This window comes from Eriocheir sinensis, chromosome 59 (genome assembly GCF_024679095.1).
Source record: "Eriocheir sinensis breed Jianghai 21 chromosome 59, ASM2467909v1, whole genome shotgun sequence".
Classification (NCBI taxonomy): Eukaryota; Metazoa; Arthropoda; class Malacostraca; order Decapoda; family Varunidae; genus Eriocheir; species Eriocheir sinensis.
In genome coordinates this window covers 2,219,475-2,247,314 of record NC_066567.1, presented here as the reverse complement: position 1 = coordinate 2,247,314, position 27,840 = coordinate 2,219,475, and the positions used below count along the sequence as shown (strand labels likewise).

At 43.0% G+C, this 27,840-nt stretch overlaps 1 long non-coding RNA gene across 1 annotated transcript; it reads right to left on the bottom strand.

The window, feature by feature from the left end:
- Positions 1 to 4: 4 nt before the first annotated feature.
- Positions 5 to 23,041, bottom strand: LOC126985363 (uncharacterized). Its single transcript, XR_007738649.1, has 2 exons — positions 22,942 to 23,041; positions 5 to 2,662 (listed from the first exon to the last, which is right to left on the bottom strand). It is a non-coding gene; the product is annotated as an uncharacterized LOC126985363 (long non-coding RNA).
- Positions 23,042 to 27,840: the final 4,799 nt, after the last annotated feature.

Genomic DNA, 27,840 nt, shown 5'->3' with positions numbered 1-27,840 from the left:
TTAGTTATTTTTTTATTTCTTCTTCTTCTTCTTCTTCTTCTAGCTGGATTTGGTTGTTAAAAATTCTTTCCTCTCCGATTTATTTTATTAGCAGTCTTATATCTTCTTCTCCTTCTTCTTCTTCTTCTTCTTCTTTTAGCTAGTTAGGTTCACAAATTTTCTTTCTTCTCTGATTTGTACTACTAACAAAATTTTCTTCTTTTCCTTCTTTTCTTGTTATTTTTACTGTTTTTCTTCTTAGTGTCTGCTTACTGATACGCGTTCATTTATCTCATTATTATTTATTTTTTTACTGCGTTTCGTTGGTGAGATTTTCAATTTTATCTGTGTTCGAGAAGTTTTTATCAATATTTTCGTTTTTCCTCTTTCATCACTTCTCCTGCTCTTTGATCCCTTCTTTTCCTTCTTTACCGACTCTCACGTCTATTCCTTTTTCCGTAGTTTGATTTGTTTCTTGTTTCGTTTCGTGAATAGGCAGTTTCAGGTTTTGAGTTCCTTTCTGACTCGTTTCTGATTTTCTTCCTTGTTATATTATTTCATCTATATATTTTAGTTTCGTCTCTTCTCTTTTCTACTCGCTGCCTCTGTATTGTTTTCTTATTCTTTCCCTCTATTTTATATTTATCTTCCTTTATTATCTTTTACTCTCTCTACCCTCTATATTTCTCTCTTTTCATTAATTCTTTAGTTTTTATTTACCTCTCATGTTTTCTATTAAATCTTCCAATCTTCTTTTTCTCTCTATTCACTTTTATTAACTTTTATTGCATTTTCTCTTTCTAGTCTTCTTTATCTATCTATATTTCCTAGTGTCTCTTTCGTCAGCGCATTCTTTCTTTCTGTTTTCTATTCTTCTTTTTCTACTTTTTCTTTAATTCTATTCAAAATTTTATCCTTCTCTCCTTTGCATTTACATTTTCATTCTCTTCTCTCTCTTATTCTGTCGTTCTCTTTCCTTTCTCCTTCTCTCTCTCTCTCGCTTGACTGGGTTCGGCTTCTTAAATTTGCAGTCGCTCAGAAGTCTCCACGCGGCTCTGTTTCCTTAGCCCAGACTCAGATGTTCCTTTATTTTCCCTTTTACGGTAATCTTATGCGTCACGTTCTTGCTCTTAACTATCCTTTTCGCTTTCCTTCACTTTTTCTCTTTTTCGCTGTTTGGCTTTTCTTTTCCTTTTCGTTTTTCTCTCTCTTCTATGTTACTCTCTCTACCTTTATCTATTCTTTTTATCTCCTGTTTTTACGGTAATCTTATGCGTCACGTTCTCGCTCCTAACTTTCCTTTCCGATTTCCTTCACTTTTTCTCTTTTTCGCTTTTCTCTCTTTTCCGTTTTACTCTCTGTTCCTTTGTCTGTTCTTTTTATTTCCTCTTTTTATTGTTGTTTTAAGCGCTGTTTCTCTGTTTGGCTTTTCTTTTTTTCTTTACTTTTTCTCTTTTTCGTTTTTCTCTTCTATTTTACTCTCTCTACCTTTGTCTGTTCTTTTTATCTCCTCTTTTTACTGTTGTTTTAAGCGCCGTTTCTCTGTTTAACTTTTCTTTCTCGTTTCCTTCACTTCTTTTCCTCTCTCTCTCTCTCTTTTACTGCATTGTCAAGTCATGCAGTAATACTTCGTCCGTTTCTCTCTCTCCTCTGTTTTGTTCTCTGTTCCTTCAGCTATTCCTTTTATCTCCTATTTTTATTGTTATTTAACGCACAAGTTTCTCTTTTTACTTTTCTCCCCGCTTTCCTTCACTTTTTCCTTCTATCTTTTCCGTTTCTCTCTCTCTTTTCCTTTACTCTTCCTTTAACAATGTCTTTTATCTCCTCTCTTTACTGTTATTTTATTCGTTGCGTTTCTCCTTTCGTGTTTTCTTTCCGATTTCCTTGATTTTTTTCTTTCTCTCTTTTGCTGTACTGTTAAATCATGCGTAATATTTCGTCCGTTTCTCTCCCTCTCTTCTGTTTTACTCAATATTTCTTCAACTATTCCTTTTATTTCCCCTTTTTACTGTTATTCTACGTCGCGTTTCTCCTCTCAACTTTTCTCCACGATTTTCTTCAATTTTTCCTCTTTTTTTTTTTACCGAGCCGTCAAATCATGGGGTAATATTTCAGACGTTTCTTTCTCTCTTCTCTTTTCTATTCCACTTTTATTAGTTTTCTTCTATCACTACTTACTCTGCGTTTTCGATTTTTTGTTGTTTTCCGAAGTCTGTAAATTGCTTCCACTCTCTATTTCTCCGTTTCTCTCAGTTTTTCTTTTGTTTTATTTCGTTCGTCGTTAGTCTTATGTTTTTTTCACTGTTTTTGGTCAGTGTTCTTCCTACACTGTCACTGTTTATCGTTCACTGTTCTTAAACTCACTACGTTCACTCTCTTTCGTTCACTGCTTATCGTTCACTGTTCTTAGACTCAGTACGTCCGCTCTCTTTCGTTCACTGCTTAACGTTCACTGTTCTCGGACTAATACTTTTTTTTTATCAATGTTGTTCTTATTCCGTCACTGTTTGCCGTTCACTGTTCTCTTTACTCAACTCTTTCGTTCATTAATTTTATCCTTACTATCACTATTCTACGTTCACTGTTCTTTCGTTCACTGTATTTTCGCCTCGGGTTGTTCTTCTTCTTCGCCTGTTTCTTAGTCTTTGTCACGCGGGAACCCACCACCTCCTCCACCCACGTCCTGTTGGGAGGGAAAGGGATAGAATTAGATGGGTGACGAACAAGAAAATTAAAATCAACAACCTTCACAACAACGATGGAAGAAGAAGAAGAAGAAGAAGAAGGGAGAAGAAGAAGAAGAAGAAGAAGAAAAAGAAGAAAAAGAAGAAGAAGAAGAAAAAGAAGTAAAAGAAGAAGAAGAAGAAGAAGGGAGAAGAAGAAGAAGAAAAAGAAGTAAAAGAAGAAGAAGAAGAAGAAAATGAACAAAAATAACAATAACAACAAAAGCCGAGGTAAGAAAGAAGGAAAGAGAGAAAGAAATAAGGAAAGAAAGAAAGAAGGAAAGAAAAAAGAAAGAAGGAAAGAAAGGAAAGAAAAAAAGAAAGAAGGAAAGAAAGGAAAGAAAGAAAGGAAAGAAAGAAAGGAAAGAAAAAAAGAAAGAAGGAAAGAAGGAAGGAAAGATATGAGAAATAAATAAACAAGCAAAGAATAAAAACAAGACAAAGGACGAAAAAAAAAAGACAAAAATGCAAGTAGGAAAAAGCAATTGAAAAAAAAACAAAGTAAGAGAACGAAAAAGAGGAAGGAAAGAAACGTGAAGGAATATAAAACAAAACAACAAAATGAAAAGGAAGAACGAAATGAAAAGCAAGAAAGAGAGGAGGTAAGAAAAAACAACAACGAAGAGGAAGAACAAAATGGAAAGGAAGAAACAGAGAAAGGAAAGAGAGAAGGCAAAAAAGAATTAAGAGGAAGAACAAAATTAAAAAGAGGAACGAAATTAAAAGAAAGAGAAAATATAAGAAAAAAATATAGGGAGAACAAAATGAGAAGGAAGACAAAAGGAAGGTGGAGAAAAACAAAAACAAAAATAAATGTAATATAAGACAAAATAAAGAGGAGGAAAAGAAAGCAAATAACAGAGAAAAAGAGAAAAGGAGGAAAGTGCCACACTCCACCACATCACCTGCGAGATTATACCTAAAAATACCACCTAATCACCCAGGTAAAGTATGCCCCTCCCGCCCCTTCCCACACCGGTGATGGCTGTACACCTGACACACTAATGAGCCGCCAGGTAGGTCACGGCCACAGAGGAGAGGTCTTGAGCACACAGGTGAGATACGTAGAAGCAATAATGTTACCTGCCCTGACCTTACCTGGCCTCCCCTGGCACACACACACACACACACACACACACACACACACACACACACACACTTCACCTTGATTTTCTTTCATTTACAAATCGGAAAATATAGAAAAGAGAAAAGAAAGGAAGAAAAGAAGAAAGGAAAGGGAGGAAAGAGGGAAGGAAGGAAGGAAGGAAGGAGGAGGAAGGAAGAAAGACGGGAATTAACGAAGGAAGGACGGAAGAAAGATATAGGAAGGAAAGAATGAAGGAGGGAAGGAAGGAAGGAACAAAGGAAATGAAGGGAGGAAGGAGATAAGGACAGAAGGAAGGAAGAAAAGCAGTCACGAAGGAGAGAAGGAAGGAAGACACGAAGGAAGACGAAATCTGCAGGAAGAATAGCAGACAATGAGAAAAGAAAGCATCTGAAAAACTGGCAAAGGAAGGGAGATAGAAACTTAGGAAATCTGAAGGAAGGAAGTCAGGCACGAGGAAGGAAACTTAGGGTTGTATTACTAAACATTTTGTCGCTTAAGTTCACCTATTTGACAAGGCTTTCCTGGGACTTTTGGGCATTTCCAGGAGTAGTTTTTGACCTGATGGTAGTTTGTCTCTTCTTCTGTACCATGAACCAAAAGAAACACTCATTAGAACTCAACTGCCTCCCTCTTTGACCTTTAGAAATAGTTGCTGTTAGAAGCGAAATGTCTTAGAAAACCTTAGAAAAGAAACCTGAATCTTTGGCCAATTAAAATATGCACCTGGCGACCACCTCCCCAATAACAGGTAGGAGAGGCGCTTGTTGCTCCCCCGCCCACCTGGCCTAATTACAGAGTTCATATTTTGCACTAATGAAGGTAATACGTTCCGTTAACTACCTGAACGGGCGCGGGTAATTACGAGGAAGATTAGGTCAGGTAGGGAATGTAATGCTGGCGGGAGTGGAATGATTGTAATGGTGGTGGTGGTGGTGGTGGTTGTAGTAGTAGTACAGAAGAACGTAGGAGTCTGCAAGAGGCCGGTAGACCTGTACAAGGCAGCTCCTTTGACCCTAAGCTCCCGTGTATCTAACCCCACCTAATATCGCTGTCCATGAATTTATCTAATGTATTTTTGAATGTGACAATTGTATTGGCACTCACCACATGACTGCTAAGCCTATTCCACTCATCCACCATTCTGTTAGTAAACCGACTTTTGCCTGTGTCCCTGTTGAATCTGAATTTATCCATTTTAAGCACATTACTTCGTGTCCTATCCGGTTCTCTTACCAACAAAACCTTACGAATATCCCCCTTATTAAAGCCCTTCATCCATTTATAAACCTCCATCATGTCTCCACGCACCCTTAAACTTGCATTCTCGTTTAACTGTTTGAGTCTTTCCTCGTATGGCAAGTTTCTCAACCCCTGAATCATCTTAGTCATCCTCCTCTGCACCGATTCTAACATTTTGATATCCATTCTAGAGTAAGGTGACCAGAACTGAACCGCTTAATCAAGATGAGGTCTAATGCTAAATATAGTTTGAGGAAGACTTCGGCGCTTCTGTTGCTTACGCTCCTTGAAATAAATCCCAGTACCCTATTTGCTCGATTTCTAGCTTGAATGCATTGTGCCCTTGGACGGAAAGCAGAGCTCACTAAGACCCCTAAATCCCTCTCGCACCAAAACCTGCTTATGGGAGTGTCATTTAAGCAATAGTTATGTGAGGGGTTGTTCCTACCTACACTCAGAATACTGCACTTCCCTACATTGAACTCCATTTGCCATTTATCCGCCCAGTCATAAAATCTGTTTAGTTCATCCTGGAGAATACTAGCGTCCTGATCCAACTCAATTACTCTACCGATCTTGGTATCGATTGGGGCAGAAGGAACCTTGTGTCCTTCAATGCCTCAAAAACTCAATTTCTCCACCTATCAACTCGACACAATCTTCCAAACACCTATCGCCTATTCTTCGACAACACTCAGCTGCCATCTTCTTCAACACTAAACATCCTCGGTCTATCCTTAACTCAAAATCTCAACTGGAAACTTCATATCTCCTCTCTTGCTAAATCAGCTTCCTCGAGGTTGGGCGTTCTGTATCGTCTCCGCCAGTTCTTCTCCCCCGCGCAATTGCTATCCATATACAGGGGCCTTGTCCGCCCTCGTATGGAATATGCATCTCAGGTGTGGGGGGGCTCCACCCACACAGCTCTTCTGGACAGAGTGGAGGCTAAGGCTCTTCGTCTCATCAGCTCTCCTCCTCCTACTGATAGTCTTCTACCTCTTAAATTCCGCCGCGATGTTGCCTCTCTATCTTCTATTGATATTTCCACGCTGACTGCTCTTCTGAACTTGCTAACTGCATGCCTCCCCCACTCCCGCGGCCCCGCTGCACACGACTTTCTACTCATGCTCATCCTTATACTGTCCAAACCCCTTATGCAAGAGTTAACCAGCATCTTCACTCTTTCATCCCTCACTCTGGTAAACTCTGGAACAATCTTCCTTCATCTGTATTTCCTCCTGCCTACGACTTGAACTCTTTCAAGAGGAGGGTATCAGAACACCTCTCCTCCCGAGTTTGACCTTGCTTTTGACCGCCTCTTCTGATTCTTTTATGGGAGCAGCGATTAGTGGGCTTTTTTTATTATTGTTTTTTTTGTGTGTGCCCTTGAGCTGCCTCCTTTGCTGTAAAAAAAAAAAATCATCTGCAAACTTACTGACATCACTACTAATTCCTGTATCTAAGTAATTGATATAAATAATAAACAAAAGTGGACCTAATACCGAGCCTTGTGGGACCCCACTCGTAACACATCCCCAGTCAGATCGTCTACCATTGATTTGCACTCTTTGCTTCCTATTGCTAAGCCACGCCTTGACCCAGTTCAAAACTTTACCCTCTACTCCGCGAGCCTGTAATTTAAGCAACAGTCGTTGGTGAGGAACTTTGTCAAACTGGAACCCGAGCCAACTGAGGAATTTCCAGACATCGAAACGGAACCCGAGCAAGCTGAGGAAGTTCTAGACATCGAAATGAGTTACGATGATGAGCTTGTTCCATCTTGGGAAGCCACCCCTCCCCTTCCCCATCCTTCCCCCCCGACGTAACTCCCCTATCGTCGGCTTCCCCATCCTTTCCCCCCGACGTAACTCCCATATCGTCGGCCTCCCCATCCTCACCCTTCCCTTCCCCATCCTTCCCCCCGACGTAACTCCCCTATCGTCGGCCTCCCCATCCTCACCCTTCCCTTCCCCATCCTTTCCCCCCGACGTAACTCCCCTATCGTCGGCCTCCCCATCCTCACCCTTCCCCTCACATTGGCTTACCCATCCCCAGCGTTTCCATTCCTCAACCTGGCAGATTCTCCTTCCAACTAGCGGCGGTTCTTCACTCCAACGGCTGTCCGGGCAAGGTTTCTCACAAAAGCCTGCGACAGACCCTAAACCCGTACCTTGGGTTCGCCGACTCGACTTGCATTTCTTACATTTCTTACACTTCTTAAAACCTTTCTATCTATGAGTAAATTTGCCCCGAAGGAAATATTTGAATCACAGAGTTAGTAGTAGTAGTAGTAATAACAGTAGTAGTAGTAGTAGTAACGGTGGTGTAGTAGCAGTAGTAGTAGTAGTAGCAGTTTAAGTAGCAACAATAAAAAATAAAAAAAATAATTCTCTCTCTCTCTCTCTCTCTCTCTCTCTCTCTCTCTCTCTCTCTCTGTGTGTGTGTGTGTGTGTGTGTGTGTGTGTGTGTGACCCACCGCAGACAATATCCAACCACTGCCTGAGACTAGCCGTAAGATAAGATTCCCCACATGCTGCCCAGGCCTGCAATCAACCCTAACTTAAGCGACTCTGGTCAAGGGGAGCACCGGGGAGCAGCATGGGCCAAGCAGGAGACACATATCAAGGCAGCCACAATAAATCAAATTCGCCCGCGTCACTAACACCGGAGCCGACCACCAAGCCCCGCGGGAAATCCTACCAGAGCTACAGACAACACATAAATATTAAGGATGAATAAATACAAATGCAGATGTCATGTCAGCCACAATTATATCCCTTGGCACATCATACCTCCCTCTTCCCCTCCCCCCCTGCCCCCCCCTCCCCCCCACCCACCTCTGCCCACCACAACAGGAGTCAGGTGCAAGACTAGGCCACATATATTGGTTTCCTGAGCCCTGATTACTGTGAGAGCGAGAGAGAGAGAGAGTGAGAGAGAGAGAGAGAGAGAGAGAGAGAGAGAGAGAGAGAGAGAGAGAGAGAGAGATAATAATAATAATAATAATAATAATATTAAGAAGAAGAAGAAAAAGAAGAAGACAGTAATAATAACAACAATAATAATAAAACGATAAAAGTAATTTTCTGTAACTATGCCCTCAAACGTGTGTGTGTGTGTGTGTGTGTGTGTGTGTGTGTGTGTGTGTGTGTGTGTGAACAGATAGAAAGATAGATAGATAGATAGATAGATATACACACGCATACACATTAAACAAAGTATGAATATATGTATATATATGTAACAACAACAACAACAACAACAGCAACAACAACAATAAATGGTTTACTCATTGCTTGGCAGTCTTTAGGCGGTGTGTAGGCATGCATGTATGTATGTATGTATGTATGTATGTATGTGTGCATGTGTGGCTGTGTGTATATGCATGTGTATGTACTAGACAGGAAGAAGACACGAGGAAGCAGGAAGCGAGGGAAATAAACATGGCGTCACAAAGAGAAGACGAGGAGGAGGAGGAGGAGGAGGAGGATAAGAAAACAGAATAAAGATAAAACTCTGGCGAAACAAAGGAAGAGGGAAAGATGGAGAAGATAAAAACGAAAGGAAGGAGATAAGGGAAGGAGTGATAACGGAGAGGAAATGAGAAAGAGGAGTGAAGGAGAGGGAGAATAAAAGGAGAATAAACGAAAAGGCGAAAAGAGAAGGTTGAATCAGAGTATCATATTTGGAAACAGGACGAAGGGGGAAAAGAAGAACTGTAATAAAGATGGAGGAGGAGGAGGAGGAGGAGGAGGAAGAGGAGGAAGAAAGGGAAAGGAAGACTAACAAGGAATGAGAAACGATGGATAATCAAATATCGGCAGAGAGAGAGAGAGAGAGAGAGAGAGAGAGAGAGAGAGAGAGAGAGAGAGAGAGAGAGAGAGAGAGAGAGAGAGAGAGAGAGAGAGAGAGAGAGAGAAAGTTAAGAGACACTCATTCACTATATTGGGAAAATTTTGTCATGTTTTTCCTCATGAATACAACGGAGAGGAGGAGGAGGAGGAGGAGGAGGAGGAGGAGGAGGAGGAGGAGGAGGATTAAACAAGACCAGAGAGGAAGAAAGTTAATGTTAAATATTTAAGAAGAATATTTAAACTCACGCGTGAATGAAGAAGAAGAAAAACAAGAAAAACAAGAAAAACAAGAACAAGAACAAGAACAAGAACAAGAACAAGAGGAAGAACAAGAACAAGAACAAGAAGAACAAGAACAAGAACAAGAAGAAGAAGAAGAAAAAGAAGAGGAAGAAGAAGACGAAGAAGAAATAAAGAAGAAAAGAAAATGAAGAGAAGACGAAGAAGAAAAGTAAAAGAAAAAGAAGAAGACGAAAAAGAAAAAGAAGAAGAAGAAGAAAATAAAATAAAGAGAAGAAGAAGAAGAAGAAGAAGAAGAAGAAGAAGAAGAAGAAGAAGAAGAAGAAGAAGAAGAAATAAAGAGAGGAAGAAGAAGAAGAAGAAAAAGAAGAAGAAGAAAAAGAAGAAGAAAAAGAAAAAAAAGAAGAAGGAAAAGAAGAAGGAGGAGAAGAAGAAGGGAAAAAATGAAGAAGGAGGACACTGCCATAAGTTTAGAGCATATGAAGACAGAAGGAACAATGGAGAGGGAAATGAAGAAAAAAATAGGAGGAGGAGGAAGATGAAGAAGCGAGGGAAGAAGAGTAGGAGGAAGAGAACTAAGAAAAGGGAAAGAACAGAGGAAGTAAAGACAAGATATAGAAGAACCATAAAGAACAATAACAGGGGAACACTAAATAATGGGAGGAGGAGGAGGAGGAAGCGAGGGATGAAGAAAAGGAGTAAGAGAAGAAAGAAAAGGAGCAGAAGAACAAAAGGAAAACAACAAAGGAAGAAAAGACGAGAAGTAACAGACACATAAGGAACAATAATTTAAGGAAAGGCAAAAAATAAGAGGAGGAGGAGGATGCGAGGGATGAAGAAAAGGAGTAAGAGAAGAAAAAAAGGAGTAGAAAACAAAGAAAAGGAAAACAACAAAGGAAATAAAAGACGAGAAGTAACAGACACATAAAGAACAATAACTTAAGGAAAGGCAAAAAATACGAGGAGGAGGAAGAAGAAGCGAGGGATGAAGAAAAGGAGGAAGAGAACAGAAAGGGAGAGAACAAAGACAAGATGCAAAATAACCATAAAGAACAATAACATGAGGGAACACACACACAAACAAACTAACTAATCAACCAACCAACTCATCAACTTTCATCAGTAAACTAACTAAACAAGTAAGTAATTTGACCTTGACCTTAACTGACCAAGTCCTCCCCGCCATCGTGTATGAGGCAGCGGCGGGGCTCGAACCTTTGTATAGAGGGAGAACCTAAAAATGTATATGTATGTCCGGCTGTGTGTATACTGAATGCATGTGTATGTACTAGACAGGAAGAAGAGACGAGGAGGCAGGAAGCGAGGGAAATAAAGATGGCGGTATAAAGAGAAGACGAGGAGGAGGAGGAGGAGGAGGAGGAGGAGGAGATAAGAAAATATAATATAATCCCAAGCTGTAGTAAGTAAGAATTTGCTAAGATGAACTCTTGTAACAAATATTCCGGTACCGGTTCCCAGTTCTCGAGTCAAGGCAGGATGGTACAATAAAAATAAACTGTCGGAATTATTCAAGGCAGGAAATTATAAAACCACAACTGTCCGTATTCAATAGTTCAGGAACTTTAGCAAAAAATAAAAAATAATGAATACTCCCCGTTCTGATTGGGGGGTTAATATATTGGAGCGGTGGTTCTCAGCCTTTTTGTCCCGTTCTGATTGGGGGGTTAATATATTGGAGCGGTGGTTCTCAGCCTTTTTGTCCCATTCTGATTGGGGGATTGATATATTGGAGCGGTGGTTCTCAGCCTTTTTGTCCCATTCTGATTGGGGGATTGATATATTGGAGCGGTGGTTCTCAGCCTTTTTGTCCCATTCTGATTGGGGGGTTAATATATTGGAGCGGTGGTTCTCAGCCTTTTTGTCCCGTTCTGATTGGGGGATTGATATATTGGAGCGGTGGTTCTCAGCCTTTTTGTCCCGTTCTGATTGGGGGATTAATATATTGGAGCGGTGGTTCTCAGCCTTTTTGTCCCGTTCTGATTGGGGGATTAATATATTGGAGCGGTGGTTCTCAGCCTTTTTGTCCCGTTCTGATTGGGGGATTGATATATTGGAGCGGTGGTTCTCAACCCTTTTTGTCCCGTTCTGATTGGGGGATTGATATATTGGAGCGGTGGTTCTCAACCTTTTGTCCGTTCTGATTGGGGATTGATATATTGGAGCGGTGGTTCTCAGCCTTTTTGTCCCGTTCTGATTGGGGGATTGATATATTGGAGCGGTGGTTCTCAACCCTTTTTGTCCCGTTCTGATTGGGGGATTAATATATTGGAGCGGTGGTTCTCAGCCTTTTTGTCCCGTTCTGATTGGGGGATTAATATATTGGAGCGGTGGTTCTCAACCCTTTTTGTCCCGTTCTGATTGGGGGATTAATATATTGGAGCGGTGGTTCTCAGCCTTTTGTCCCGTTCTGATTGGGGATTAATATATTGGAGCGGTGGTTCTCAACCCTTTTTGTACCGTTCTGATTGGGGGATTAATATATTGGAGCGGTGGTTCTCAGCCCTTTTTGTCCCGTTCTGATTGGGGGATTAATATATTGGAGCGGTGGTTCTCAGCCCTTTTTGTCCCGTTCTGATTGGGGGGTTAATATATTGGAGCGGTGGTTCTCAGCCTTTTTGTACCGTTCTGATTGGGGGGTTAATATATTGGAGCGGTGGTTCTCAGCCCTTTTTGTCCCGTTCTGATTGGGGGGTTGATATATTGGAGCGGTGGTTCTCAGCCTTTTGTCCCGTTCTGATTGGGGGGTTAATATATTGGAGCGGTGGTTCTCAGCCCTTTTTGTCCCGTTCTGATTGGGGGGTTAATATATTGGAGCGGTGGTTCTCAGCCCTTTTTGTCCCGTTCTGATTGGGGGATTAATATATTGGAGCGGTGGTTCTCAACCTTTTTGTACCGTTCTGATTGGGGGGTTGATATATTGGAGCGGTGGTTCTCAGCCTTTTTGTCCCGTTCTGATTGGGGGGTTGATATATTGGAGCGGTGGTTCTCAGCCTTTTGTCCCGTTCTGATTGGGGGTTTATATATTGGAGCGGTGGTTCTCAGCCCTTTTTGTCCCGTTCTGATTGGGGGGTTAATATATTGGAGCGGTGGTTCTCAGCCCTTTTTGTCCCGTTCTGATTGGGGGGTTGATATATTGGAGCGGTGGTTCTCAGCCCTTTTTGTCCCGTTCTGATTGGGGGGTTAATATATTGGAGCGGTGGTTCTCAGCCCTTTTTGTACCGTTCTGATTGGGGGGTTGATATATTGGAGCGGTGGTTCTCAGCCTTTTTGTCCCGTTCTGATTGGGGGTTAATATATTGGAGCGGTGGTTCTCAGCCTTTTTGTCCCGTTCTGATTGGGGGGTTGATATATTGGAGCGGTGGTTCTCAGCCTTTTTGTCCCGTTCTGATTGGGGGGTTAATATATTGGAGCGGTGGTTCTCAGCCCTTTTTGTCCCGTTCTGATTGGGGGGTTGCTATTTTGGAGCGGTGGTTCTCAGCCCTTTTTGTACCGTTCTGATTGGGGGGTTGATATATTGGAGCGGTGGTTCTCAACCCTTTTTGTACCGTTCTGATTGGGGGGTTAATATATTGGAGCGGTGGTTCTCAGCCTTTTGTCCTGTTCTGATTGGGGGTTGATATATTGGAGCGGTGGTTCTCAACCCTTTTTGTCCCGTTCTGATTGGGGGATTGATATATTGGAGCGGTGGTTCTCAGCCTATTTGTCCAGTTATGATTTGGGGGTTAATATATTGGAGCGGTGGTTATCAGCCCTTTTTGACCCGTTCTGTTTGGGGGGTTAATATATTGGAGCGGTGGTTCTCAGCCTTTTTGTCCCGTTCTGATTGGGGGGTTAATATATTGGAGCGGTGGTTCTCAGCCTTTTTGTCCCGTTCTGATTGGGGGATTGATATATTGGAGCGGTGGTTCTCAGCCCTTTTTGTCCCGTTCTGATTGGGGGGTTAATATATTGGAGCGGTGGTTCTCAGCCCTTTTTGTCCCGTTCTGATTGGGGGATTGATATATTGGAGCGGTGGTTCTCAACCCTTTTTGTACCGTTCTGATTGGGGGGTTAATATATTGGAGCGGTGGTTCTCAACCCTTTTTGTCCCGTTCTGATTGGGGGATTGATATATTGGAGCGGTGGTTCTCAACCCTTTTTGTCCCGTTCTGATTGGGGGGTTAATATATTGGAGCGGTGGTTCTCAGCCTTTTTGTCCCGTTCTGATTGGGGGGTTAATATATTGGAGCGGTGGTTCTCAACCCTTTTTGTCCCGTTCTGATTGGGGGGTTGATATATTGGAGCGGTGGTTCTCAGCCCTTTTTGTCCCGTTCTGATTGGGGATTGATATTGGAGCGGTGGTTCTCAGCCTTTTGTCCTGTTCTGATTGGGGGTTTAATATATTGGAGCGGTGGTTCTCAACCCTTTTTGTCCCGTTCTGATTGGGGGGTTAATATATTGGAGCGGTGGTTCTCAACCCTTTTTGTCCCGTTCTGATTGGGGGGTTAATATATTGGAGCGGTGGTTCTCAACCCTTTTTGTCCCGTTCTGATTGGGGGATTGATATATTGGAGCGGTGGTTCTCAGCCCTTTTTGTACCGTTCTGATTGGGGGATTAATATATTGGAGCGGTGGTTCTCAGCCCTTTTTGTACCGTTCTGATTGGGGGATTGATATATTGGAGCGGTGGTTCTCAACCTTTTTGTACCGTTCTGATTGGGGGATTAATATATTGGAGCGGTGGTTCTCAACCTTTTTGTACCGTTCTGATTGGGGGGTTAATATATTGGAGCGGTGGTTCTCAACCCTTTTTGTACCGTTCTGATTGGGGGATTGATATATTGGAGCGGTGGTTCTCAACCTTTTTGTACCGTTCTGATTGGGGGGTTAATATATTGGAGCGGTGGTTCTCAACCCTTTTTGTACCGTTCTGATTGGGGGATTGATATATTGGAGCGGTGGTTCTCAGCCCTTTTTGTACCGTTCTGATTGGGGGATTGATATATTGGAGCGGTGGTTCTCAACCCTTTTTGTACCGTTCTGATTGGGGGATTGATATATTGGAGCGGTGGTTCTCAGCCCTTTTTGTACCGTTCTGATTGGGGGATTGATATATTGGAGCGGTGGTTCTCAACCCTTTTTGTACCGTTCTGATTGGGGGATTGATATATTGGAGCGGTGGTTCTCAGCCTTTTTGTACCGTTCCCCATTTGCCAGAAACTCTTTCACCTGTGGACCATGTGCAGAATTAATAGATTTTTTCTGCAAAAAAGGAATACATTCATATAAAATGCCTTACACTGATATGCTGATTAAGCTGTAGGGCTATTTATATGAAAGCAGACGTTCGTTCAGCAGACTATGGACCCACTGAAATTCTTCCATGGACCCCATAAACCCTTCATTGGGAACCACTGTATTAGAGAATAAAATGAGACTGTAACTTCAGCGAGACGTCCAGATTGATCCTTGTGTCATCACCCGGCCGGCGGTGCTCCAGACAAGGCAGCGGCGGGCCACGTAACTCTTGTCTGTACACAGGGTTCGCCTTGTTCCGTGACTCTTGGGTCTTGAAACGTATCTTGACGCCAACCTGTTTGTGTTCATGCGTCGCGCTCACAAACCAGTTGGGAGCCTCCTTCATCTATGCGAACAGCGAGCGGCACCCCCACCCCCCCTCCCGCTGCGGCGTCACTAACAACGTCAAGCCCCGGTATTGTGTACATAGCTGTCCCCTTGTACGGAGCTGTCCTCACTCGAATTGCGCATGCTCAGAAGCGAATGTTTACAAACAAAGACTTGTTGGAAAACAAGCTGCACGCAGGCGTCCCCGATAACACGGCTGCAGGTTTACGGCAAACACTGGCCAAACTTAGGGATGACGCGGCCCTTCACAGTATCTCTTGTTGAATGGACATTATCCACCAAACCTTACCAGCAGCCAAAGAAGTCAAGATAGTTTTGTTTAGAAATTATCACGGTGCTATTTCCCGTGACTTTAGCTCTGAATCGCGGCACAAAGCCTATTATTGGCCCTTCATTTCCCTTCATGAGTGTTTCTCCTATGAAAGAAGAAAACAATAGGCCCTTCAGTGCTTGAAAATACTGGTGGGTCATCCATATACACGCAACCAGATCCGTGTATGTACGGGTCCGCCTTTTGTTTGTAAACAAAACGAGGACAGCTCCGTACACGGGACAGCTCCGTACACGGGACAGCTACGTAGGTTACACAACTCCGCCGCTGACACTGATCTGACGCGTCCGCAAGCCGCCGATCAAAGCCTCGTAACACACCCGTCATCTTTAAGGCCCGCCATCGCGACCACTAACTAAGATCAACTGTTCCTGCCGGCCTGGCTCAACGTGTATGGACACGTTTACAGCGACTACGGATCCGAAATGCGTACACACGGACTGTTACTTTACGCTGTTGCTGATACATACTTCGGTAGTGCAATGTATATATATATATATATATATATATATATATATATATATATATGCGTGTGTGTGTGTGTGTGTGTGTGTGTGTGCAAACCTAGTTAAATTGATACAGACAGGCAGATATAATAGATAGATGGATAGACAGGTAGATATACAGACAGAAGGGCTGGCATATATAATTTGGTTCATTATGTACGCTAATAGTTTGTGAGGTCCTCTTTAACGAGCCTGGCGTCAACACCGCAGCTCAACAAACGCAGCACCGAGCATTATTTACAACTGTCATCACAATACACGCTCTCGATATTATTCCTTTATCATTAATATTTTAGATTATGTAAAATAAATGCCTGGACCACTGCTGCTGCATTTGTTTCCCTGCATACTGGTTACTGGTTATAAAAAGGTTTAGTGGCATCATGTAAGGTGTGTGTGAACAGGTGCTGCTGATCATGTGTGTAAGCCAAACATGCTTAGGATACAGTTAAGGTTCCTGAATACCATTAAATAGAACCGATGAATGTATTGAAATTATATACTAAGAGGCTAGTTTTTTATTATCTTGTTTCCAAAAGTCTTTTTCATAAAAAATCTAACTTTCCTGTTATGCTTTTCATTATTATTACTGATAACTTACTAGCTCGCTAAGCAACAAACACACTAGTTGCTATCAAAGTAACTAATTAACTAATCAAACTACTCAGCCATTCACTAACTCCATACAACGACCGACATAATGAACTAAAAAAGAAAAGAAAAACGAATAAAAAATAATGAATTAAGTAAAAAAAAATAGGTGATATAAAAATTTACACTGCAATGAATAGCAATAAACAAAGTAGGACATAAACGGAGACTAAAACCTAAGCAAACAACCAAGAAGACGAGGAACTTCCAGGAACATAACCGCGTCCCGCACGACCGTTAGGGTGACGGGCGGCGGACGGGCGGGCGGCGTGAAGGGCGCGGCGAGGCGGTGGTCGTGAACTGTAACGACCACGACCACAACAATAACAACAATAAAAAACACGAGTAATAATAGTAATAATAATAATAATAATAATAATAATAATAATAATAATAATAATAATAATAATAATAATAATAATGCCTTAATAATAATGATAATGATGATAATGATAATAATAATAAGAAGAAGAAGAAGAAGAATAAGAATAATAAGAGTAAGAAGAAGAAGAAGAAGAAGATGAAGAAGAAGATAAGGTAGATAAAGAAGAAGATAAGGAAGATAAAGAAGAAGAAGAAGAAGAAGAAGAAGAAGAAGAAGAAGAAAAAGAAGAAGATAAAGAAGAAGAAGAAGAAAAAAAAGAAGATAAAGAAGAACACCAACACCACCAACACAAACACCAACACCACCAACATAACAAAACCACCACCACCACCAGCACCACCACCACCAACAACAACAACAACAACAAATTACCTCGGCCAGTATTCGAGCCTCTTTCTGCGTCGTCTACCGTTCTATAACTCGCCCATTCGGAGGGTCTAAAAATGAGACCCACCCACCGCCTCTCAGCCGACCTCAACTCAATGGGAAGTATTTATGGCTTTAATCTATTCCGGCGCAGGGGTTGGTGACTTATAGGCCGAACATAGACGGGCAGAGAGTGAGGGCTCCATCGTATAGAAGTAGTAGTAGTAGTAGTAGTAGTAGTAGTAGTAGTAGTAGTAGTAGTAGTAATAGTAGTAGTAATAGTAGGGCAACAATAGCGAAAGAAAGAGGATAAAAATTACAATGATGATGCTTACGCTCCTTGAAATAAATCCCAGTACCCTGTTTGCACGATTTCTAGCATGAATGCTTATGGAAGTGTCATTTAAGCAATAGTTATGTGAGGGGTTGTTCCTACCTACACTCAGAATACTGCACTTCTCGACACTGGACTCCATCTGACACTTCCCGCCCAGTCATACAATCTGTCTAGTTCATCCTGGAGAATACTAGCGTCCTGATCCGACATCTGCGAACTTACTAAAATCACTACTAATTCCCGTTTCAAAGTCATTGATATAAACGATAAATAACAGTGGACCCAATACCGACCCCTGTGGGACCCTACTCGTATCACAGTTCCAGTCAGATCTTTTACTATTGATTTGCACATTTTGCTTCCGGATCCAGTTCAAAACAGTCCAAAAATGTGATGCTGCTGCCAAAAATACTAAGAAAAAGTGGAACAAGAAGAAAAAGCAGTAAGGAAAAGAGGAACAAGAAGATAAAGCAGAAGAAAAAAAGAGAAAAAGAAGACATAGAAAAAAAATTAAGAGAAAGAACAAGAACAAGAACGAGATGAACATGAAGAAAAAAGAAAAAGACGAAAGAAGAAAAAAAAAGAAAAAAAAAACACAACAATAACAAGAGAAATGAGGAGAAAAACCAAAACAGGAAGAAGAGAAGGGATGCAATAACAGCAAAATCAACAATGACCAAAAACACCAACAACAACAACAACACCAGCCCGCCACAAAAACAATGACACGCGGACAATGACAGCCAAGCGTCACACAATGGATCATTATTCCCGCACTCAAAAGAACGGAAACAAAAACAACAAAAAATGTGGAGAAAACGTAACGAATGAGAATGAAATAAAGCATAACCTTTAACAACTAGAATCCAATTAATCTTTACACACAACCTGAACTTAACTCAGCAACAATAAAAATAAATAATAATAATAATAATAATAATAATAATAATAATAATAATAATAATAATAATAATAATAATACCAACAACAACAACAGCAATAATACTCTCCCTTCTCTACCTCCTCCGTCTTCTCCTTCTAATTCTTCTTCTTCTTTTTTTTCTTCTTCTTCCTCCTCCTCCTCCTCCTTCTCCATAGTGAAGAGCAAGATATTTAATTTTCCCTTAATTAACACATTATACCTCTCTCTCTCTCTCTCTCTCTCTCTCTCTCTCTCTCTCTCTGTCTATTTAACCAGCAGCAGACGGGCGCTTCACACACACACACACACATACACACGCCTGTTAATCATCTGTAAATATGGACAAAAGAGTTTTAGCGAGATCTGAAATTGTTCTGCGATTGACCCAAATATTAATGTGTCCCCGACAATGAGAGAGAGAGAGAGAGAGAGAGAGAGAGAGAGAGAGAGAGAGAGAGAGAGAGAGAGAGAGAGAGAGAGAGAGAGAGAGAGAGAGAGAGAGAGAGAGAGAGAGAGAGAGAGAGAGAGAGAGAGAGAGAAGGGTACGGAATTTTGTTTGTTTCCAAGTGTTTTCGTGTGTGTGTGTGTGTGTGTGTGAGTGTGTGTGTGTGAAGACTTTGAAGTGTGTGTGTTACTATTTACGCACACGTACTACAACTCTCTCTCTCTTAATATTATATATTATTTACAGATTTCATTAAGATTTTAAATTAAGACGTTAGTAACATGCTTTTACTTGGCTTTAATCTCTCTCTCTCTCTCTCTCTATCTCTCTAAAAGTTAATCTCGCCCACAAAACAGAATACACAGAGAGAGGGAAGAAAAAGGGGGGGACGGAGGAAGGGAGGGAGGGAAGGAGAGAAGAGAGAGAGGGTGGGAAAGAGAGGGAGAGATAGGGAGAGGGAGGGAAGAGGAGAGAAAATAGAGGGAAAATACAAACTTTTATCCTGCACACACACACACACACACACACACACACACAAAGTTAAGGTCAAAGAAATCTCTCTTTTTACAGTCGTGTGTAGATGGAGTTATGGACGAAGGGAGGGAGGGAAGGAAGGGAAGGGAAGGGAAGGGAAGGGAAGGGAAGGGAGAGAAGGGAAGGGAAAGGAAGGGAGAGGAAGGGAGGGACGAGAGGGAAGAGAAAGGAGGGAAGGGATGGAAGGGAAATGATGGAAAGGGAAAATATAAGAAGGGAAGGAAGGAAGAAGAGAAGGGAAAAGATGGAAGAGTAGAAGTGAAAATAAGGGAAGGGAAGAGAAGGGAAGGGAAAGGAAGAGGAGGGATGGGAAGGGAAGGGAGGAAATGGAGGGAAGGGGAAAAGGGGGAATGAACGGAAAGGAACGGAAGGGAAAAGAAGGAGAGGGAAGGATGGAATGGAAGGAGGAAGGAAGGAAGGGAGAGATGGAAAGGGAAGGGGAGAGATGGAAAGGGAAGGGAGAGATGGAATGGGGAGGGAAGTAAGGGAAGGGAAAGGAAAAATGAAAAGGGATGGGAAGGAAAGAAAGGAAGGAAGAAAAGAAGGAAGAGCAGAAGTGAAAAAAGGAAGAATGAAGGGACGAAAGGGAAGGAAAGGAAGAAGGAGAGGAAAGGGAGGGAAATGAAAAATAGGAAGGGAAAGGAAAGGGAGGGAAGGGAAGGGAAAAATGGGAGGGGAAGCGAAGGGAATAGATGGGAAATGAAGGGAAGGGAAGTGAAGGGTAATGAAAGGGAAGGGAAAGATAGGGAAAGGGAAGGGGAAGGAAGGGAAGAGATGAAAAGGTATGAGAATAATAGGGACAAGAAGGGAATGGGAAGGAAGGGAAGGGAAGAAAATGGAAGGGTATCAAAAGGGAGCGAAGGGAAGGGAAGGGAAGGGAAGGAGAAGAAAGGGAAGGGAAAGGAGGGAAGAGAAGAGAGAGAAAGCAAATAGATGAAATGGGAAGGAAAGAATATGAAATAGAGGAAAGGGAGGAGAGGGAAAGGAGAGGAAAGGGGAGGAAGGGACGGAGGGAGAAAAGGAAGGGAGGGAGGGAAACAGGGAGGGAAGAAGAGGGAAGGAATGACCGGTTTAAGAGAGGCTGTAAAGAGAGAGAGAGAGAGAGAGAGAGAGAGAGAGAGAGAGAGAGAGAGAGAGAGAGAGAGAGAGAGAGAGAGAGAGAGAGAGAGAGAGAGAAGGAAGGGGAGAGAAAAAGAGTAGGAGAGGAAGAAGAATGGAAGAGGTAAGGGAGAGAGGAGGAAAGAATTCAGAGGAGAGGAAAAGGGAGAGGAGATGGGATGGAGGGAGAAAAAGATGGAGGGAGGGAGGGAGGAGGGAAATGGGGAAGAGGGAAAGGTATAAAACTGAGGAAATAAGAAATTGAGTAAGGGAGGGGGGAGAGGAAGAGGGAAGGGAGGGGAGAGGAGGAGGGGAGGAAGGAGGAAGAAGGAGGAAGAAGAGAAGATCAGAGGGGTAAAGAAAAAAGATTATGGGAAGGAAAAGAAACTCTCTCTCTCTCTCTCTCTCTCTCTCTCAATATCCAAAATCGGAGACTGCCTATAACTCATTTTACCTCTCTCTCTTAAAACTTTTTCGATTTTATTTATAGAGGAAGGGAAAGTGTACACAGATGATAAGTGTGTGTGTGTGTGTGTGTGTGTGTGTGTGTGTGTGTGTGTGTGTGTGTGTGTGTGTGTGTTTAATTCTTTTTTACGATTCGCTTATGGCTGGGGTAGTCTTCCTGGTGGTGCCTGGTGGTCAGCCCCAGCCCGTTACGGAGCAGGCAAGTGTTTATAGTGGCGCCATCTTGCTTGGCTCATTATGCCCCCCGAGCATTTATTTTTCAGCGAGAATCTAGAGTCCGGGTTGATAGGTGATTTTCAGGCCTCTTTCACACGAGGCCACCGGTGGCCGTCACTGGTTACCGCCACTGGTTACCCCAGTGTGAAATGGCCGGGAAACTGCAAGCAATTAAATAAAAAAAAAGAGTGACCACCATTGACTCGTGATGTTCCCTCCCATGCCTGTCATCCACAAGAATGGCGTCAAACGATAAGCTTCTTCTCTTTGCTTTGCTGGCCAAGAAAAAGAAGACACCCATCATGAAGAAGAAATAATGATATATCATTATCTAGGCAGGACAGTGGTTTGCATCGTACACTTGACAGTACTTTATGTGCCGACGCGAAGATTTTATTTTATTTTATTTAGTATGAGCAAGCCTTCGTTTGAGGAGCTGCTCAGCCTCACGAGGAGCGACTCACAGGGACCGATATAAACACTCCTTAGTCATCTCAAGCATCCCAGCCTCAACGCATTCTTCACCTGACCTGGCTGACTGACCTCAAAACATCATTCCACAGGTATGAAAATATGGTACAGACCACATTTATCAACACTGTATTTCACACACCTGAACTTCTACTAGGCCAAAGCGGCAGCCACCGGTGGCTCCGTATGGAAGCTCCCACTGGCAACATTGCTTTACAGCAAGTGGTAGTCACTAGCTGCGAGAGCGAGCCACCGTCAAGCCCGGGTGCACCACCGGGCAACCGCAGTGGCCTCGTCCGAAAGGAGCCATTGAAAAATATGGGATGTAACTAGTGGCGGCCAGCGGTGGCGGCCACCGGTGGCCTCGTGTGAAACAGGCCTTCAGCCACTCGACGATGACTGAAAAATCCCATCTTGTGGCAGCGGGCGGGACGCGAACCCGGGTCATCCTGGACGCCGCGTCCGCACGCTAACCACTCAGCCACTGCCTCCCTGTGTGAGTGAGGATTTGTGTGTGTGTGTGTGTGTTGGGGGGGGCGTGTGTGTGAGAGAGTCTGGGTTTGTGTACCTTATCAATATTCAATAGTAACAGAGAGAGAGAGAGAGAGAGAGAGAGAGAGAGAGAGAGAGAGAGAGAGAGAGAGAGAGAGAGAGAGAGAGAGAGAGAGAGAGAGAGAGAGAGAGAGAAACTTTGTTGATAATCAAGCCTATTTCCAGTGGGGGAACAAACAAACAGACGGACAGAAATAATAGTTAGTGTAAGTTAGTAACAGAAGTAGTAGTAGTAGTAGTAGTAGTAGTAGTAGTAATAAATATTGAAGTAGGGATAACTGGTCTAAACCTAACCAACTACCAATACTCTCTCTCTCTCTCTCTCTCTCTCTCTCTCCAGTTCTTCCTTAACTCCCTCCACCCCTCCTTCCTGTCATACTGATCCACTCCCTCATTCCTCCCTCATACCCTTCCCTCTCACCCTTCCTCCCTTGTCCCCTTCTCTTCCATACCTTATCACCTCCTTTCCTTCCTCCATTCTTCTCTCCATCCCCTCCATTTTTCCTTCCAGCCTTCCTTTCTATTCTCCATCCTTCCATCCTTCCCTTGACCCCTCTCTTCTTCCCTCCTTCCTTCTCTTCTTTCCTCCATCCCTCCCTTCTTCCCTCCACATCTCCCTTGTTCCCTCCACTCCTCCCTTCTTCCATTCTTCCCTCTATCCCTTCCCTTCTTTCCTTCATCCTTCCCTTCTTTCCTCCATACCTCCCTTCTTCCCTACAGCCTCCCCTTCCTGCCCTCCTCTCCATTCCTTCTCTCTATCCCTCCCTCCCTCTCCATCTGGCGCCATTTTTCCCTCCCTCCAGACCCCAGCGCGGCGCCACTACCCTCCCCCTCTCCCCCCTCCTCCCTTCCTCCTTCGGCGCCAGAACCCACCTGAAGAAGGGAGGGAAACGGCGGTGACGGTGGTGGCGGCGGAGTATACCACAGTGCCAATTGCGTGGAGGGCGCCTCGGGGGGGTCCTCAGTGCCCCTGAGGGGGCGCGGGGGGGGCATTACGGGGGCGTGTGCACGGGGTTAGCGGAGGTGAGGGGCGCGTGTCTCTCCCCTGCGATGCCTGGGTCGCTACTGAGGCCTGAGATGAGGATGGTGGCTCAGTGGCTGATGTGTGTAGGGGGGAAGGGGAGAGGGAGGGGGGGAAGGGGATGGGGGAGGTTGTGTTTGTGGGGGGTGAGGTTGTGTGTGTGTGTGTGTGTGTGTGTGTGTGTGTGTGTGTGTGTGTGACTGAAACCTTTTTCCTACATTAAAACACACACACACACACACACACACACACAGGGGCGTCCTCAAGTAATAAAACACACAAACACCAGGATACATAATACATGAACGACACACTGAATAACCCTCTGTGTGTGTGTGTGTGTGTGTGTGTGTGTGTGTGTGTGTGTGTGTGACGGCGTGGAAACAAAGTGGTTCTCTAAAGCTTGAACTGGTGGTTGTCTCCTCCTCCTCCTCCTCCTCCTCCTCCACCTCCTCATAATATGTAAGATGTAAAATAAAGAACGAGAGAGAGAGAGAGAGAGAGAGAGAGAGAGAGAGAGAGAGAGAGAGAGAGAGAGAGAGAGAGAGAGAGAGAGAGAGAGAAGGAAGGATAGAGGGAAGGAAGGCACAAAAGTATCTAATAGGAAAAACAGTTGGAGAGAGAGAGAGAGAGAGAGAGAGAGAGAGAGAGAGAGAGAGAGAGAGAGAGAGAGAGAGAGAGAGAGAGAGAGAGAGAGAGAGAGAGAGAGAGAGAGAGAGAGAGGAAGGAAGGCACAAAAGTATCTAATAGGAAAATAGTTGAGAGAGAGAGAGAGAGAGAGAGAGAGAGAGAGAGAGAGAGAGAGAGAGAGAGAGAGAGAGAGAGAGAGAGAGAGAGAGAGAGAGAGAAGGAAGGATAGAGGGAAGGAAGGCACAAAAGTATCTAATAGGAAAAATAGTTGGAGAGAGAGAGAGAGAGAGAGAGAGAGAGAGAGAGAGAGAGAGAGAGAGAGAGAGAGAGAGAGAGAGAGAGAGAGAGAGAGAGAGAGAGAGAGAGAGAGAGAGAGAGAGAGAGAGAGAGAGAGAGAGAGAGAGAGAGAGAGAGAGAGAGAGAGAGAGAGAGAGAGAGAGAGAGAGAGAGAGAGAGAGAGAGAGGCCGCCACCGAATGTCCACCCACCTTACTTCCGGTCTGTTCACCCGCCCACCTGTCTGTCTGTCTGTTTTTTTCTGTTTTTTCTTTCTCTCATTCTGCTGGTTTGCCTGTTTGTAGGTATCTGTCTGTCTGTATGTCTGTTGCTGTCTGTTTATCTTTGTCTGTCTGTCTGTCTGTTTTTTTCTGTTTTTTCTTTCTCTCATTCTGCTGGTTTGCCTGTTTGTAGGTATCTGTCTGTCTGTATATCTGTTGCTGTCTGTTTATCTTTGTCTGTCTGTCTGTCTTTCTGTTTCTCTGTCTGTCTACTTGTCTGTGCTTGTCTCTGTTTGTTTGCCTGTCTGCTTGTCTGTATATGCACGTTTGTGAACCCATATTCATGTAAACGTCTGTTTCTCTGTGTCTGTCTCAGTGGTTCCTTGTCTTCGTTTCCGTTTCTGTTTTTCGATCTGTATTTGCCTGTCTTTCTGTCCGTCTGTCTGTCTGTCTGTCTTTTTTTTACGTTTCGGCCTATGGCGCCGGTAGGCTATCTTGGTGAGGCCTAGTGGTCGGCCCCAGCCCGTTATGGCACTGGCAAGTGTTTATACTGGCGCTATCTTGCTTGGTTCGTACTGCCCCCTGGAGCCATCATTGATCCTCTTTCTAGAGCAGTGGTTCTTAACCTGGGTTTGACCAGACCCCAGGGGTTTGGCGAAGACCCTCCAGAAAAACATTGCAATTTTGCAATAAGCAAATTTTCTTTCAGATTTTTATGAATTAAAATGGAATCCATTCTTTGTATTATCCAAAATTAATATACTCTTGAACTTTGAAGCAATTTTTCTTCTACTTGTATGTTTTTTTCTTCATACTTGAGGGGTTCGGCTACTGTGCAGATTTTTCGTTAGGGTTCGGCGCCGCCGAAAAGGTTAAGAACCACTGCTCTAGAGAGAGAATCTAGAGTACGTGTTGATGGGTGGTCTTCAGGACAGCATGTGGGTAGTCTTAGGCCACTCGGCGGTGACTGAAAAATCCCCGCTTGTGGCAGCGGGAGGGACTCAAACCCGAGTCCTCATGAACGCGGCGCCGCGCCGGCACGCTAACCACTCAGCCACTGTCTGTCTGTCTGTCTCTGTCTGTCTGTTTGTCTGTCTGTGTCTGTCTGTCTGTCTATCCCGCGAGATTCGGCCCCAGTAAATAAACAGCAACAAGTCTCATAAAGCACCGGTAATTACGGCTGTTTTTCACCCTCGCAGCCTTACAAGAATATTCCCAAACCCAAACCTTCACGACGCGACGGACGGACAACATGATGCGACGGCGCGACGCGAGACGAACGGGATTAAAATAAGAAGTAAGATTAATTTAATACAAAATTTGAATTAGAATATACGACGAAATGAGGTAAAATATGATGAAATAAGAAATAAAGAAATTAAATAAAGGGGAATTAAATAAACAAACCAGCAGCATCCTCAACAACAACAACAACAACAACAACAACACGCCACATCCCGGTTATTGGAGGAAAAAAAATTATGCGTTGGCTTGTATGGTTTGCAATTTCGCTTTATTTACAAGAGAGAGAGAGAGAGAGAGAGAGAGAGAGAGAGAGAGAGAGAGAGAGAGAGAGAGAGAGAGAGAGAGAGAGAGAGAGAGAGAGAGAGAGAGAGAGAGAGAGAGAGAGAGAGAGAGAGAGAGAGAGAGAGAGAGATGAAAAATAAGGAAAAAGAATATAAGGAAACAAAGAAAGACGGAAAAAAATCTTAACAGGAAAAGAAAAGAAATTATATAAGGAAAAAAAATAATAAGAAAGGAAAAAGAAAATTAAAAAGAAAAGAAAAACTACAAAAGAGAACAATGTGAAACAATACACCAGAGAGAGAGAGAGAGAGAGAGAGAGAGAGAGAGAGAGAGAGAGAGAGAGAGAGAGAGAGAGAGAGAGAGAGAGAGAGAAACACTACTATCTCTTCGCCGTATGATGGAGTGAGTTGCTTTTTCCAGCTTGTAATTTCCCTTCCACATTAATTTTGGTGGAGGAGGAGGAGGAGGAGGAGGAGGAGGAGGAGGATAGCGCTGCATGTTGTTTGTTTTGCTTCCTTTGTGTGTGTGTGTGTGTGTGTGTGTGTGTGTGTGTGTGTGTGTGTGTGTGTGTGTGTGTGTGTTTTCCTTCCTTGCTTCTGTACGTCTGTTTGTCTTTCTTGTTTTGTTTATGTTTTGTTATCCTTTATCTTGTCTCCGTCTTTCGTTATCTAGAACAAGGAAGAAGAAGACAGGAAAGAGAAAGAAGAAAGAAGAAAGGAAGAAGGAGAGAATTGTAGGAAAAAGAGGAAGAGAAGGAAGGGGATGATTAAAGGAGGGGAAGGAAGAGAGAAAAGAAGGAGGAATAAAAGAGGAAGAATGGGATGGAGAGAAGGAAGTAAAGAAGGAAAAGAGAAAGGAGGATTATAGGAGGCGAAGGAAGACAGAGAAGGGGAATCAAGGGAGGGAAAGGAAGAAAAGGAGGAGGAAGATAGGGAAAACAAAGGGTGGGATAAAGAAGAAAAAATGGAAAGAAGGTAAAGAAGGAAGAGAAAGAAGGAGATGATAAAGGAAGGCGAAGGAAGACAGGGCAAGGAAATTAGGGGAGAGAAAGGAAGAAAAGGAGAGGAAGAGAGGGAAGACAAGAGGTGGGATAAAGAAGAAAAAAAGATGGAGAGAAGGAGGTAGAGAAGGAAGAGAAAGGAGGATTATAGGAGGCGAAGGAAGACAGGGAAAGGGGAATCGGAGGAGAGAAAAGAAGAAAAGGAAGAGGAAGAAAGGGAAGACAAGAGGTGTGATAAAGAAGAAAGAAGGGAAAAGGAGGAAAAGAAGGGAGAGGAGATTTAAAAGAGGGGAAGAAAGAAATGAAAGAAGAAGATTAGAAGAAGAAAATGAAGAGAAGGAAGAGGAGAAGGGAGGATTAAGGGAAGAAAAGGAAGTGAAGAGGAAGAGGAAGAGGAAGGAAAAATGGGAAGAAAAGAGAAGGAAGAAGAAAAGAAAGAGGAAAGGGGAGGATTAAAGGAAGAAAAGGAAGTGAAGGAAGAGGAAGAGGAAGGAAAAATGGGAAGAAAAGAGAAGGAAGAAGAAAAGGAAGAGGAAAGGAAAGAGAATATAAAAGAAAACGGAGGGGTATAGGAAGGAAAGGGAGAGAAGGAAGAAGGAAGAGGAAAGGGAGGATTATGTGAAGAAAATGAAGAGAAGAAAAAAAGAATAGGAAGAGAAGAAAAAGTAAAACAATGAAAATGGGAAAGAGAGGAAGAAAAGAGAGAATCAAAATAGGAAGATTAGGGATGAAGATGAAGAGAAGGAAGGAGGAGGAGGAAGAGAAGAATAGGGAAAGGAAAGGAAGACAATAGAGAAAATAAGAAGACAAAGGGGAGAGGAAGATGAGAAGAGGAGGAATGAAATGAAGTAAACGGAGAAAATTAAGAAAAGAAATGAAAGAAAAGAAAGGAGAGAAAATTATGAGGCAGAAAATGGAGAAAATGGAGGAAAATATGAAAGAAAGAGGAAGAAAATGGAATATAGGAATAGAAGTAGAATAAAAAGATTGAAGAGGAAGAGGAAGAAAAGGGAGGAGGAGGAAAAGAAGAATGGGAAAGGAAAAAGAAAGAGAAACGGAGTAGGAAAGGAAAGAGGAGGAAAATGAAGACAAAAATGA